The sequence below is a fragment of the Anguilla rostrata genome, chromosome 11 (assembly GCF_018555375.3).
Source record: "Anguilla rostrata isolate EN2019 chromosome 11, ASM1855537v3, whole genome shotgun sequence".
Lineage (NCBI taxonomy): Eukaryota > Metazoa > Chordata > Actinopteri > Anguilliformes > Anguillidae > Anguilla > Anguilla rostrata.
Genome location: NC_057943.1, coordinates 21,291,431 through 21,307,578, shown reverse-complemented (window position 1 = coordinate 21,307,578; position 16,148 = coordinate 21,291,431).

Below are 16,148 nucleotides of genomic sequence, written 5' to 3'. Positions count from 1 at the left end.
AATGTGCTTATGGTACTGAGTATATTATTTTTGTTTTTGCATATGAAATTAAGATTTTACTCTTTGGGGTCATAGTACCAGTTTTGATGTGTAAACAATTGACAAAAACTGTAATGAAACAATCTTGCTAATAGCTCATCAGTAGAGACCTTCTTGTCCTAAATACTTAATATAATCTGAGTGACAGACAGCTGCTGTAATTATATTGGTAAAGGCCTATATTGATTGTTATTTTAATACATAAAAATACAGTTTGATGGCTTAACTTGCCAGGCCAAGCTGCCAATAAAATGAAATGCAATTAAACCATGGTGACAAGCATAGATAACAGAGCACTGCATAATTTCAGTCTGTCCATCAAAGTTAACCTTTCTTTTGAGCTCTCTTCAAATTCTCCAATCATATTCTATATATTTTGATATAAATAAAAATAGAACATATTTAGCAGTCTGTCAGCTGAATCTATGAGAAGCATTCTCATAATTTTCTTGGCCGATATTTTGAACTGTGTAAAAACAGTCTCAGAAAAACAATTGGGTACAAGAAATATCTGGTGGAGGCAGACCAATGTGTTGAAACACTACAGGCCCAGTTTTCACAGTCAAGGTGCTATTGTCAATACTAGACCTAATTCAAGGCACTACCAAAAATGGACATGTCAGTTTCCATAGTGTTGTGTCTCACCCCCTTTGAGGGTGGGAAAGAAGACATCACATTTAGAATTTACTATAGCTGTTTTGTTTCTATGATATCAATTTTTGTTTAAACCCAATTACAATCCAGGGCTTTGTGAGAATCCCCCCAGTCTTAAATAAGCCCCATTATCTCCAAAATTGTATACAGTACAGAAATGGTTCAAAGCTTGAAATCAAGAGCAGAATTTTACCAAAATGACCAAATCACTATGATATTTTTTCTGAAAAACAACAAAGAAATCCAAAATCCAAAAAAACCCATATGTCTGCGTGGGTTTCCTCTGGGATCTCTGGTTTCCTCCCACAGTCCAAAGACATTCATAATGCCACCAAAATAGTACAATGCAGCAGCATTAAAACCTAGTGTATGTCATTATTCAGCCAACCAAACTTGCACGGTACCAAATCATAGTGCAAATCTTTCTAATGACATACTCCCTATTGTGTCGCCCAATCCATGTTGTGAATAGGTTTACCGCAGACCACAAACCTATCAAACCTGGTACAGGTGAAAAATTGATCCATTGGCACAAGACAAAATTTGCAATTGTAATAGCGCCCAGGCACGTTTGCACTTGCGTTGTCACCGAAACAGGGCCTGACACATTAATATTTAACAAATGAGAAAATTTTTTGAGGTGTGATACCTGTGAAATTATCTTTCGTGTCTGCCCTTCCTTGGACTCCAGCAGCATTCTGTTTCAGATTTGCTGTTTGATGGCTTTTATCTGATAATGTCTTGATGTTTGATGGCTTTTATCTGATAATGTCTGAAGAATGATGTTTTGTGCATGACCATATCACAGGGATCATCAAGCCCTACCGAGTCTGTCCTCAGCAGCATGCTGATGGAATCGGCCATCATTCAGACTGAATATGCTGTTGCGATGACTGTCCCGTGTGCAAATTGTCATCCTTTGTGCTTCACTTCAGCATAGAAAACCTCTTTTATCAGTCAAAATACTCCTGATGGTTTATAGTGTCTTTGCTTCAAAGGGGAGGATATTGCCTAGATCATTCTTGTGGCTGTTGGATGAGATTTTTAGGCCTTTAGATTCATCTTTGTACTCAGTGTTCCTTTTCTTTTTTATAATATTCCTTTTCTCCATCAGCCAAGATAAAGAAACAAACCCAGAGAGCCACCTGCATCACAGAGAAATGACTGTGAATAATGCCTTTGTTCTGTGTATTTCTTCTGTGTACACACTTACACACAGACGCACATGTACATGTACACACACACACACACGCGCATAATCACATGAACATCTTCTCTCTCATACACAGCATTCATGCACACATACAAATGCAGATAAATGTGTAGTACAAATTCTTGAAATGTGCAAATGAAGCAGAGCTGAGAAGAGAACATGTTTTAAATATTAGAACAAACTATTAAAGTGACAAATGTTACATTTAAGAATGCACAAAAAGTTTTGATACAGTATATGAAAGGTACAAATACTTTTATTTAAAAACCAGTTCATTTGGTATACATTGTAAATGAAATTAAATTTCTGGCTGTCCTCATGCAGTCCAGCTCAACTCTTCTGTTTAAATAATGTTCACATGACATTTATCTCTGAGGGGAATTCATTTTGCATTCAGCTGCCAGGCTTGATTGCCACCTCTGATAGAGGGGGCTTAAAGCTCCGTTTCATGAAGGCTTACCCACGAGGCACCAGTAAAAGCCAATATCGCCCCCCACACACACACACACACCCCGTGGCAAACAGCTTGAGATGCTTATCAAGTTCTCCGGACAGCACTTGCAGATTGCTTTTCTCACATGTTTACGCATGTCCTATTTTCTCCTCTCATGGGTTAACCCTTCAGCTCTGGTGAGCCCTGGAACTATTCGAATGCATGTACGGCCTAATTCAATATAGATTTGTAATTGTGCTCATCACAGTTTTTCGCGGTTGTTTAGACTCATTTTCTAAAACTATACCTCATTTGTCAAAAATGTAAACACAAGTACCAAAACAGACTAGCATTTCTGCAAAAACTTATCAAATCTCTGTCAAAATGCACCAATGAGTTCAAAACAATGTTCTTCTTCCCAAAATGTCATATTGCTTGCAAGTTATAAACACCAGTCAACAAATGAATAGAGCTTATGAATATCAATTATACACTGCTGTGATAAATCAAAGACACTATCATGAATAATTTACGGCATCAAAAAAAAAAAGAAAAGAAAAAAACTACTGTACTGGGAGCAAATAAAAAATCTTAAAGTAAAACAATAAAAAATGTCTAATTCTGGGTCCCATCTCTGCCCTTGATCTGGCCACACACCACAAGACGTACTTTCCTGGCCAAGAAGTGGGGGAAATATTCTGGAATGATGCAGCCACCCTTGACATGTACATCCCCACATGCCTCCTCCATTGCTTGTAGTAGGGACACTTGGTCTTGGGGGTTGTGGTCCTTCTCCTGCTCTTTTGGAGGGACCAATTGCAGACAGGGGGAGGTCTGCAAACTTGTGAGCAGTTTGCGATGGGATCTTGCACATACCATGCTGTACGGTGCATCTTTTTGTTTGTATCTTGTTTGTTTCTTGTTCGAAAAGGGTCGTTTTCAGCAAAACGTTAGATTTTGCTTTTAGTATACTGGCGCCTTTACTCTTAATCTCCCTTTGCCTCTTGCAACAATGTCAACCATTGTTCTCCAACACAGGAGAGCTCTCCTTTTGCGCCTGTTTTTACGTTTTTGCACTGACTGCTGCTTGAATAATTAAAGCAACTAGTGTTTGACCAGTGAATAGTGGGTGTGTTCATTTTTAATGGCAAAGTTTTTGATGAAAACACAAGAGATTTCCTTTATGAAAATTGTAGCCAAAGAGGACTTGTGCAAAGTGTTTTGGAATCGTGTTAAATGAAACTGAAATCTGTGTGAAAATAAGTGAAAAGTGCTTATAGATTTGAGATTTTAATTTATTTATTTGCTCATTGGGATTATTGTACCAGTTTTAATGCTTAAACAAAAAACTGTATAACTATATGCTGTTTGCTAACAATAAACTTTAGTGATTTCTTATTAAGATAATAACCATATGTGTCTAATTTCCGATTTAAAAAAAAAGATCTATTTCAGTTGTCACCGAGGTAACAAGAGTTTGATTTGTTTTCCCACCAGGGACCTGGATGCAATGTGATAACTCATTCTTGTTTGTAGCATTGTTGTGTGATTGTGAAGACTGCAGGCTCAGTACCTCCTCCCAAGCCAAAGCCAAAGAATACACTTACGTAATGAAGCTGTACTCACTTGAACTTGGCAGGTGAAATAACGTTATGACCTAATCCTAAATTAAAAGTGCATACATTATTGAAAACATGACTGCGTATACAAGAATCCAAAGACAGCACACATGTCAAACATGAATGCTTCACAGGGGATATTTCAATAAAGTGGAATATATTATTTATCACAAACAGCCTTTTGTGAATTAACCTCAGAAATTGTTGAAAAAGAGAGAAATGCATCAGTTGTAATTCATTGTGTTAAAGTTAAGGACCTACATTGATTGAATGCTGGTCATTGTCTGTTGAGTTAGCTGATATAATCACAATATGTTGAAAAGAAATATAACACAAGAGATAGCATTGGCCAATGTAAGCTGAAGCACAGAAAATCAGCCACAAGTGCTAGAGTAAGACAAGTATATCATCTACCCTTAGCTCTTGCACCAGTGGGGCACCTTCCCCATTTCTCTAACCACTCCTGCTGTCTGCCCCCATTCTATCCACCACCCCATTCCCCATCCCACCGCACCCCAGTACCACTGCCTTTGGATGCTTCTTAGTCCATGCTTCATAATCTGTCTGTCCTGATTATACAAATTGAAAATTGTTGTCCTTGGCTTGCTCTCAGGAGGTTTAGGCTGGGGTATACTGCATGTTGTGACAAATTGCTGTATATGTAAATTGTTCTATATAAATAAAATCTGGATTTGATCTGAAGGACAAATGTCGATCGATCCCATTTAGTGACTTTTTCAGGTTCAATACGCTCTAAGCTGGCTCAAATTTCATTTTTCTCTGACCACTTTCGGTCCCCAGTAGGTTAGTAGGAAACAATGCCAACCGTTCTCACGCACAAACCTGTTTCACAGGAGCCATCCCAGAGACTAGGACATTTTAAATAGTAAGCTGCTGTGATGTGGTCAGCACAACAGCCCATCCCCTTTGGGCTGTGTTTCTTTTCACGTACATTCATTTATTTAGAAATGACGCTCCTTAGTGCAGCGAGTCCTGGTGATTGTTTGTTTACTGACGCAGCCATAGAGCAGATGGGCCCTCCCCATCAATATTTATGAGTCTGGTTTCAAGATCCCCTCCCACCCTCCTCCCCCGTCCTTGACCCCTTGAGGACCCTCTGACCCTGGGTGCTTTAGGGTGTCAATAGAGACAAGCTGGGCCACTGTGGAGCCCCCCGACAGGGAGCGCAAACCCCCTAACTGAGGGCATTTCTCTGAGGCTGGGAAAGCACTTGATCCGCATGCCTTCAGTGCCGTTCCCAGGCTCTGGTGGGACTCTCTGCCTTTTGGAGAGGAACATCTGCCCAGGCCTGAGTGCCCCTACAGGGGCCGCGTCGCTGGATGACTGATGGGGGACGGGGACAATGACAAGAGGCCGATTAATGATGTCAAAGCATGACAACCCAAACACAGAGCAAGCCCTCCTTCCCCCTGGGCTTGGTGGAAGTGAATGAGGAATACGCAGCTTAGATCCGTAATCAAAGAGTTGTGCGATTATCCATTGCCAAACTGAGAGAAATGAACAGGGTTTCTCACACACTGTAAAACATAGTAAATTCTACAGTAAAATACTGGCAACGAGGTTTCCAAAACTTATAAATAACTTTTTATATTCATATAAATACAGTTTCCAGAATGCATAAATAATTATGCCAATATATTAAGCATATGTTAGCAGGCTGTATGACTAAAAAACTATGTAAATGTATTATGGTGTTTCACCGTAAATAATACAATTATTTACATTTCACTTTGCTATTTTTGGGACTAAATTCACTGACATTTTTTACAGTTCATGCAAGGGCTATTACACAATGAAGATAATGAACAGTCAATGGAAATAAATCATTTAAAGATCCGTTAAAGCCTGGATGGCTACTCTTAGCAGCATATTCCCAGTCCATTCCTGCCACATACAATAAATCTGGTGTTGACACTTACTGACTCACTGTCTCCTGTTGACAAGATTAACATACACTCTCAATTCTAAATACCATGAAATGTGTATTACCACAGTAAAACTGTCCTGCAGTGCAAACTAGTTGAATGATTTTCAATATCTCTCCAGTTCTTAACGACTTGGGAATTTATAGTGTATCTGAAGTCCAGCACACACCACAGTAAAGGTTTAAACCGAAATGCATGGGGAAAAACAATCGTAACAGTGATATTTCAGTATGGAGAGTAAATTGAGAGTAAATTGTACGTGCTGAACAGGCACTGGCAGGAGGCAGCACCTGCCCCTTTTGCTCCAAGTGCCTGATGTGCCCCTTGATTTAAGAAAAATATATATTTGCATTAGTATTTTTGCTCTTATTAATTTCCATTTATTAATTTCAGTAAAATATATTCTGTACAATAATTGAGAGTCGTAAAACAAAAATTGTTTTTCTAGATCGGTGTGACTTTTCTCACTTTGAGCATCTGTCCCTCAAAAGGTCTCTGCATGGCCCTGGAGCTGAAAACTTAGAGTTTTCTTGCCAAAAGGCATAATTTGATTTAGTTATTCTTTTATTTGTCGTTGCCTTTACCGCAACCCATGATGGCAGATTATATTTTTATTTTTGTTGCCACATGTGTGTGCCTACTTTCTCTCTCTCTGTCCCCCCCTCCCCTCCCTTAGGAGGATTGAAATAAAGAGGCCGAACGACCATTTGAAAGAATTCTGTTCCCTGCATCTTGTTGTTCTTCCCAGGGGGTCATTTTCACAGTGTATGACACTGCAGTAACACAGTCTCCCTGAAGTCTGCTGTAACACACCATCCCCCAGCCTGCTGTGACAAAAAATCCTATGGGATAGACCCCAGTGTCTGCACCTCCCGCCCCCCAAAACACATGGGACGTATGCTCTTTCATTGTCACTCCAGCTCACCCGCAGCCCAAAAAGGAGACGGCTCTATTGACTCGCTACCTCACTTTAGCGCCTCCTCCATATCAATTCTCCCCTAAAATGATGGCTTAGCATTAAATGCACGTCCTCTCTTTCTGTCAGCAGAAGCATTTGAAGGAGCCTTCCTCCAGTGAACCAGAAAGGCTGGGCTCTTTTCCGTGGCCCTGTCTATTTTTCAAACGAAGCACCAAAGCACAAAGGAGAAAAGTTTCAGATGCCACAGAGAAGCTAATTTTATTTTAGAAAAACATGACACAGCAGCGAGCAAAGTTCACTTTCCTCCTAGATGTGAACCACAAACGTCCTCAAAAGCCCTTGGCAAGAACTCTGCTGAAACAGCCATGGAGGAATTGACCTGTCTGCGTAACTGAAAAAAGTCACGGAGGTGTCGTCAATGAGAACCAGAGGAGAGTTTAAAACTGACAGCAGTTTGCAGAGCCCCTTCTGCAATGTCACCGTGAATATGAGACATCTGAGCACATGTATACATTGCAGGAGAACTGTGCAATTATTAGGCTGAAAGTAGAGATTGCATAGAACTTCAGCCGCTGCTGCCATTCGTAATGCTGTGGCTGCACATATATTGGTTCGGTTCTCTAACAAAAAGGAAGTTTATACTTATAAAAGAACGCTTTTTCTGAACTAAATCCCTGTAAGTTTACTTCACTTTACTTTCTGGGAGAAAACAAAAAAAAGAGTTTTTACCTATTTACTACAGGCTATATTTACTAAGGATTTGTGGGGCTTTTATGGACACAAACAAAAAATAATGTTTTTCCAAATTTACTAAGGTGCTGCATCAGAGGTTACTGGTAATGTGAGAGAAGAGCGTCATCCCTAAAATTAGCATGTTTGGGTTAATGCGTATGTATTTTAGAGTGTTCTGATGGTAGACTTTAATAATATGGGAGGAGAGAATGGAAATGTATGCATATAACCTGCTACAGATGATTCATCATGGCTGGTGGCTTTTGCAGCAAAAGTCATTATGTCTGTTTTTTAACATCTGCAAAAAGTAGATGTTAACTTCTTTCCAACACAAGATCAGAATGGTCATTCTTAAGAGGAGACATCGTCAGCGTGTTAGAGAAGGGGAGAGTTGGCATAAATGCAACAGTTTTTGGATTTTACACATTTATTCAGAAAATATTTACCCGAGCACTATAAAATTTTACTTCAAACCGCTTTGACAGGTCAGTAGTCATTAGCCATTTTAGTTACATTCATAGCTTATTTGAGTCAGATACAATTAAAACAAAGGTACACACATTCCAATGTTGTATTCATACCACCTAGTTGATATGATTGCATCAGAGGTGTGGAATAATTGGAACTGTGAATGAATGCATTAGCAGGTATTTTCAGCACATACTAAAGTTAATCAAGGAAACACATTTACATTGGTAATGGGAGACCAGCCACATCCTCAGATTATGTAGCCTGGGGCTTTATTGGCATGGGTTTGGGGTGCAGTTCCGTTTTTGGCCGACCAGCCGGATTATTGCCTCATTGGATGCACCTGTTTCCAATTATTCCTCCCTATACCGTGATTTTGGCCACCTGCGTCATGCAAGGCTATTTAAGACACTGTCTGACTTTCAGTCCTTGCTTCACTGTTAACTTAAGTTCACATTGAGCCGGTAAGGTATTCAGAGCCTGTTTAAAAGCCTCCTATTCTCTCGCTTCTCAAGAAGTGTTTCCCCATTAGAAGGTTTGTATTTCGGTCTGTGTTTCTGGGCTTCGTGCCGGCAGACCGTTAGGGCTTCACCATTTTGTTTTCCTAAGCTGCGTCTTGGGTATCTCGGTGTTCGAACCCAAGTTTTCCTTTTTGTTTTGGGTCTGAGCTGTGACTCTGTTACGTTGGGTAACCCTAGTTTCTATCCCAACTAGTTTCGTTCCTGAGCAGTGCTCAGTGTTTTTCTTTCTGTTTCTCGCCCTTGTTTTTACAGGGTTGTTTTCGGTTTGGCTGGTTTTTAAGGCTTGACAGGGAGTTAGGTTTCACTCCTGTCATTCTGTTTAATTTTTCCCCTTCCTTTCTTCCTCTAGCCTCAGTGGCTTATCACCTCGGTGATGAGCTTTTCGAGTCCCTGTACAGTTGCGTGTGGTCCTCCGACACTTCTCCCCCCCCCCCCCCCTCACATTTATTCATGAAAAAAGACTTTAACACTGAGGTACGAGCTACTTTGTAACTTACCATAAACTGAGTTGCGGTAATGTCCAGTTCGGTTAGGAAAGCTGTTTTTGTTTGTTTCTTAACACCTCAGGTAAACTTTTACAAAACAGGGAGGTCCTGGGTCTGGCTTAGCAATTAGTCAGTCCAAGTGTTATGCTAGCCAGATATATTGTTATATAAAGTACAAGAAAACAAGTATCCGATCTAATTAATCACAGGCACTGCATATACACATTACGACAATCACCATTTGGCTCAATGTCAATGTTGTGGAGCAGAATGCAAGGAGTAGATACTATTAATTAAAGTAATGAAGCAAATCGGTACAGCTGTATCTAATGGGATTTCTAATCAATCACTGCCCAGAAGGAAGGGCTCCCCTTTACAGTTAAACCCATTCGGATTCAATAATGACATAGCAGGCTGCATGTACAACTACAAAACCTCACAACCACATACATTTTTCACTGAGTTGTGAGAGACAGGTCCATCTTAATTGGTTCTCAAAACCCACTGGTGTTCAGCCAGTGCTAATCATCTATAAATGATTGAAAAATGTTGTTCATGAAGACCATCATATGAGCTGAGGCCATTTAACTGTAAAGTTGATATTCTAATTTTCAGTGTAAATTCTGTAAGTTGTCACTGCAAAAGAGAATATAATTCTCAGCTGACCTACTGGTTCAATAAATGATAAAAACTATAAAAGGAATGCATAAATATGATATAGGAGGAGCACTTCTGGAGCCATATTTATGCAAGAAGGTCATTAAACAACTAACAATAGGTGGAGATTGCGTCCAATTGGAAGTGTTCTCTTCATTCTTGCCAATAAGAATGGCAATTTAAGACCAGCATATCTTGTTCCTCATTGAACTGTATTGCTTTCTGTGGGTTATACTTTGAAACCTAAACCTAAAATTAATACTATAATGATTTTGTTATTAGTTTCGTAGCTTCCCAGGAAAGCTTGCATTTATTAATAAGTCACAGAATAAAACAGCTTACCTCTCATTCAGACTAATGCTAGAAGGTGCAGCATGGAGTATGCAGGGAAAGAGAAGTTTAAAAAAAGTGCCTGCTCAGTGGTTTTCCCAACCATCTCACCTGTTGGGGTGAGTGGGACAGAAATAAAAAAAAGACCCACTCAAATTGGTGTCAGCATGATGCAGTTAAGGGAAAAATACATTTACATTCCCAGAACCTGTAAGGGAGGTAAGATGTATTAGCTAGCTGACCAAGATATATTGAGTTAATTACACCTGAGCTGGAGACACAGATCCTGAAGGGGGGAGAAATGTAGGTCACAGAGGAGCCCTGGCAATGGCTTTGTTTCGGGAATGCTGGCCCTCGTGCTGACAGGCATGCTCAGTTTATCATTAACGCAATACATGCTGTGCGAGTACAGATTAATGGACTCATGTTTTATGCATTTAAGTGCATACATGCAATACAATGTACTTAAAGTAGCATGGGTTGTTCAAGCACTGTAGTGCCTAAATGAAACCCTAAATAACCATTATTAATTGGAATCAATTTTAATGTTGCATCATTTAAAAGCACCACTACTCAGACCATGAGAAAATAGTGGGAAATGCTTGGTTGTCGTTTATAAACATTTGTGCATCCATAATTCTGCCACTACATTGGAGGAATTATTTTATACCTTTTTTCTTTACATTTTAATATTTTAGTGAATAGTAAATCAGAACTAAACATTTGAATTCATTTTGTACACTCAGCTAGTATATATTTACATCAGGAGTGTTTTCAATGAAGTCATAGTGCACATGTTTCTGCTAAGTAATTAATTGGACCAATTAAGCAAGGGAATGGACCAAAACATCTATGACACAAATAACCCTCCAGTTTCCATGCTCGATTTACTTGGTGTGCCCTTGCAAGGTCAGGAAAAAACATTTGATTTCAAAATTGTTTTTAAAAAACTTTGCAATAAAATGTACACCAATTTGTCAGAATGAACAGAAGTTTACTTGGTGTAATAAAATTGATTTTTACATTTAAAATGTTGCCTGTGGCAAGCACCATTGGCTGTTTTCCATTGAGTATGAATGACATAATATTGTTTTTGCTTGGATCATGTACATTTGTCAGTTTTTGTTACATTAATTTTCCAAAAGACAAGGCCATTTTTAATGAATCAAAATTTAAATGTCTTTCAATTGAATCTGATAAATATGTACTTTAATGTTTCCAAGCATTTCTCAATTTTCCTTCAGCAAAAACTGTATTGCTGACATAAAAATGGCTTCTTTTTTTCTAACCAATGCTATAGTGACACAGTACTGGACACAGTGGTTTATAGTACGTCTATCAGCTGTCATAAAAAATAAGCTTTATGATGAAGCCAGCAGTGCGGCTGCTCAGTGATTTGCACTAGGACTGCATGGGAGAGGTTCGCACTCCTTAGATGAGACTGATGGAAACCGGACACAGCTGTCACCTTGAATAAAGTTTGCCGTTTATTTCCGCCTCAGGGGGGCAGTGGGGATGAAATGTCACTCTCTGTGGACTCTCCTGTGGTAGAGGCCGCAGGGGTTTGAGTGACGATACGACAATGGCCACTGCAGACGTGGGAGGAATCATTAATGGCACCGTTGAGATCTCTGAGCCACCCTCGTTCTAATTTGTCATCATCCTCAGGGATAATGAATCTCGTCAGACGGGTGACACATACATTTGTTTTCCCATACCCTGAAGATGGATACAAAATTTATTGCCAATTTCATTTTTATGGCTAACACATTTGTATGATATCAGAAATTTATGTCAAGCCATTGGCAGTCTTTTCTTTTTGGAAATAAAAAGGCACACCTGAAAACATATTTTTCCTAGAAAATCAGAACACCATCATGAAAACAGGCACTCTTCTTTTGTCTAAAGCTAAGACTGGAATTACTTGCCTCTCTGTAAACCAATGACAGTGAATCAGCATTGATAGGCATTTGGTTCCAGTGATCTCTTCCCTTCCTTCTAGCTTGATGGAGTGCACAGGTACAGTGAACATCATCTTTCCTCCCAAAGTATTTAAAACTTACACCACATGTAAAAGAAATGCCTTTTCTCCGACCAAACTATTTCTATGTTGTGATTTTCCTCATGGAGAGGCACAAACTACATTATTCAGTTCTACAGACTGTTATATCCCCAGGAGCTAATACATTTCCGAGGTACAGTAGAACACATTTTCTCATTTGCATGTGAATAAACTTTGAAATCCATGGGAGGTACAGTTGTATAGCCTGCAAAGCTTTGGTTAGACTTCCAAATTTGTTTCTGCTTCTGAAATCTGGTTTTACAGCTCTGAATTTCTTCAGCAAGATGAACTGTATTCTTGGCTCCTGCAACTTCATTTACAAATGTTTTTAAAGGGGTAATACAGACTAAATCACATTGAGTCGAATATCCTGTATCCATTATGATACATCACATTTGTCCTATAATTTTAAAAAATGTAAATTTTAAAATGCCTTTTCATCACCCATATGTACATTAAAGAGTTAAAGTTTCATTGTTGTTTTAACAGCTGGTAAAGAATGTGAATTAACTTTTGTGAAATTATTCTGACAGATGCAAGTTCTGATTTTAAAAATATAGAATTACTAAATGAATTGTAAGACATTACATTTTCCAAAGTGATGAACTGGGAGAATGATAATGCACTTTAATTTCCTAAATTAAATCAATGAATATTATCAGGGATACTAATTTTTTACTGGTAAGGTATTTAAACATTGTAAAGTGTATTGCTGTTGGGAAGTAGTTGCTAGCTTCCTGAAGTGATAGCTATCTGGCAACCTAGTCAGTATTTCTCATGACAAGCAATGTCAGCTGTGAAAGAGCACCACAGATAGTTCCTCTTCAAAAACTTCCAAAAAACAAATGTACTCAACCATTCCAGCTTACTTTCTCCTGACAACAGCAAGTACACAATTTGACTAGTGACTGAACAGCACTTAGAACATTTTAGACTCTGCCATCTTCGCAGCAAAGTACATACATCACAGACTACAAAGGAACGCTGCAATTTATTCAACCAACAGAATGAATCTGAAATTGGATGCTTTTATCTTTGAGGCAACAAATCATATGTACTGTCCACCAATGATTCTTAATAACCCCCACCATACTTGAAAAGGAGGCTCTTACCAAGATATTCATTTTATGTCTGCATATTAATGCAGATTTTTGAACTAAGATTCAGACTGCCATCACTGTCTTGCTTGAATGCATGAATAATCTTAATAGGAGACTCCGTTTAAAAAAAAAAAAAAGGTCCGTTTCTTATCCATGCTCCTCCTGTAACCTGCCGTAGGTTTAGTTGCAGGAGATACTGTATATAGCCATTTCTTCGTCTTTGAAACTTTGGGTATCCATTAAAGTGTCTATCATTAATTTCTCAGTTTTGGTGGATCTGGCAACATCTGTGGTCACAAAAGTTTGTTTTCACAATCCAAATACCAGAGTCCCATTTGAAAAGAAGCTAGTACTGGGAGCACATCAAGTGCTTATTATTCTTAGAAGATATTTTTTTAGAAAGAAGACTGTCTAGAGATGTTGTGGGTAATACTGAGCAACATATCAAACCTAATTTTAAAGACGCTATTTGTATTTTATACACTAGTTCTTTCACATTCATCATGCAAAATTCTGTGTATGCATCCTCAAATTTGAATGTGGTGGGAGCTTGGCACTCAACACCACTAGTGGAAAACACCATATAGGGGTGCAGTTTATGAACGCAAACACATTGAATCAATATTGCTACAAAAATAGTATTACGATAAGGTATCAAATGGGTTATTTTTTAATTAAGGATTGACACTTTAATATACAGTATGTTCAAATGTATCTTCACCTATAATTAGCATTATTTCAACAGTGTGACAATGGTACGCAAATAATGGTAAGCACACCTGAGAAATTGAAGAACCAGATGAATAAATGCATTCCTGCCTCAGCAGTCCAATGGCACTACAGTGACCTGTGATGATGTGGGTTGTGATGGAATGTAAAGTGGTGCTGGAGCTGCAGTGTACTGATTTATGCTGGGCAATAGTGTTCCACTTTGTAACCTAGGTTAAGAGGCTCGGATTTAAATTGCCTGGAACATCTTGTGAAGGCAGTTTGGACTAATATAGTGTCTGAGTGCTCACCTGGAACACAAGGACAGAGGGATGGCTTGTCTTGAATTTTATGGTGCTCAGCTGACTGACAAACAAGTATGCCCCCCTGGGCAAGGTGCCAGGGTATCACAGTGCCATTATCCTTATCTGTCTATGTAAGACCGTGTTTTAAACTGAGAGGCTGTGGGCACCATTTGTCTTTTGTATGACTCAGCGGGGATTGAACAGTATTCAAACAGCCAACCTAAAAGGCCACTGAGCGACAGGCACACTGGTGTAAAAGTGTCTAAAAGCAGCTTAAACTCAGAATTCTATTTAAGGCTCCTTGGTGACTGTACATGGCCCCCGCCATAATAGCAGAACACAACTGGTTTGGGAAATGGGTTCACACTCAAAAAGTGACGTACAATAATAGTACATTTCGGTACTGCCAAATATGCTTTTAACAAATGTACCCTCAAAGGAAGAATATTGGGGTTACAGAAACATTTTAGTCACAGAGAGGAACAGGATCCACTATTGCAAGGATGCAGTGAATTCACAGCACCTCTTAAGATTGATTCATTCTTTTTGTAGTGACAGCATTATTTCAAGAATGCAGTGCTTAGTCTGTTGTAGATCTTGAAACCTATCTGCCCTTTTTTCTCCTTAGTGTTGAAAACGGAAGTTTAAGGTAAAAGCTTGCGTTTCATTCTTCACCCAGTAGCCCGTTCTGGCACACCTAATGGTCATTCTGCAGGCACTATCCTTGGCAGTTATTCTGGGTCTGGATTGAATTCTTCCATACTGGCCAGCTATGACCTCGCTACAGCCAGCTAGACAGAAAATGCTACCTGAACAGATGCCATGCTTTGTAATAAGATATTCAAGACGGAAAGCTTTCAACTGCAACTTGCCAGTAGTACACTGTTTTTAAAGATTTTAATGTTCAGAATTCATTGATGTCATGGTGTATACATATATTACAATACATGGCCAAATGACAAAAAACTGCCTCTGAAAATGAGAAGGTGTGATAGAAGTGGCATAAATGCTATTTGTCATACCTCATTACACAACTCATTACGGAGTTATTACTGGACCACTTGTCCATCTTGTGCCAGCACCGTTAAAATGACAAAATTGATTCTGAAGCCACATAGGAGTCCCGTGCTGGGCGTACACATTCCACACCACCACCAAGAATTTTTTAATCTCCAAGATTTTGTGTTTGTTGAGCATATTTTTGACTCTTCAAATTGGCATCTTTGTGAGATACATGAACAGTACAGTACAGCAAACTGTGACTCCGGCAGGAATTGAGATACTTTAGATCTGAACCAGTGATTATCTCCCCTCAGCTGCCTTACCTCTGAGCTTCTCTTTATCGTACAAATATTTGACCCACTGAGCAGGAGAGTCTAATTATAAAGCACCGGTGTGAATAACTGCTGAACCTGCGGGCAGGATCACTTATGCAGCTCAAGTGGGGGGAAAATCACAGTGCCCTCTGTGTTCAGTGAAGGTTGAAGAGTATTATTTTTCTGACTGACAAACTATTTTCTCTTGGTTCCTGTATTAAAGATGTGGATAAGAGATGACAATGATAAACAAATTGTCAATGCATTTATCAAAATATTAAAGATTATCTGGTGTAATTCTACTGCCCATTAGCTCTGAATATAAGTCATACAATCTCACATTTTTTCCAGACAAATACCCCAAATCATTTTCTTGATAACAAAACAAAAAAAAAAAAACATTTTAGCAATTGGAGATGCCAAGGTGCTTCCAAGAAGCTTATCTAACTAAATCTGTTATTAGTTACATGAAATGTGAAGAATATTACAGTCCATCACAGTTAATGCATTGGACATGGGCACCAGAAAAGTGACATGCTGATTAGTGACAGAGAGGGCCAACACAACAGGATTATTTTTGGCAGGTGTGCCAGGAAGAATGCTAAATTGTCCTTCAGATTGATGGAATTCTTTGAAGGGGG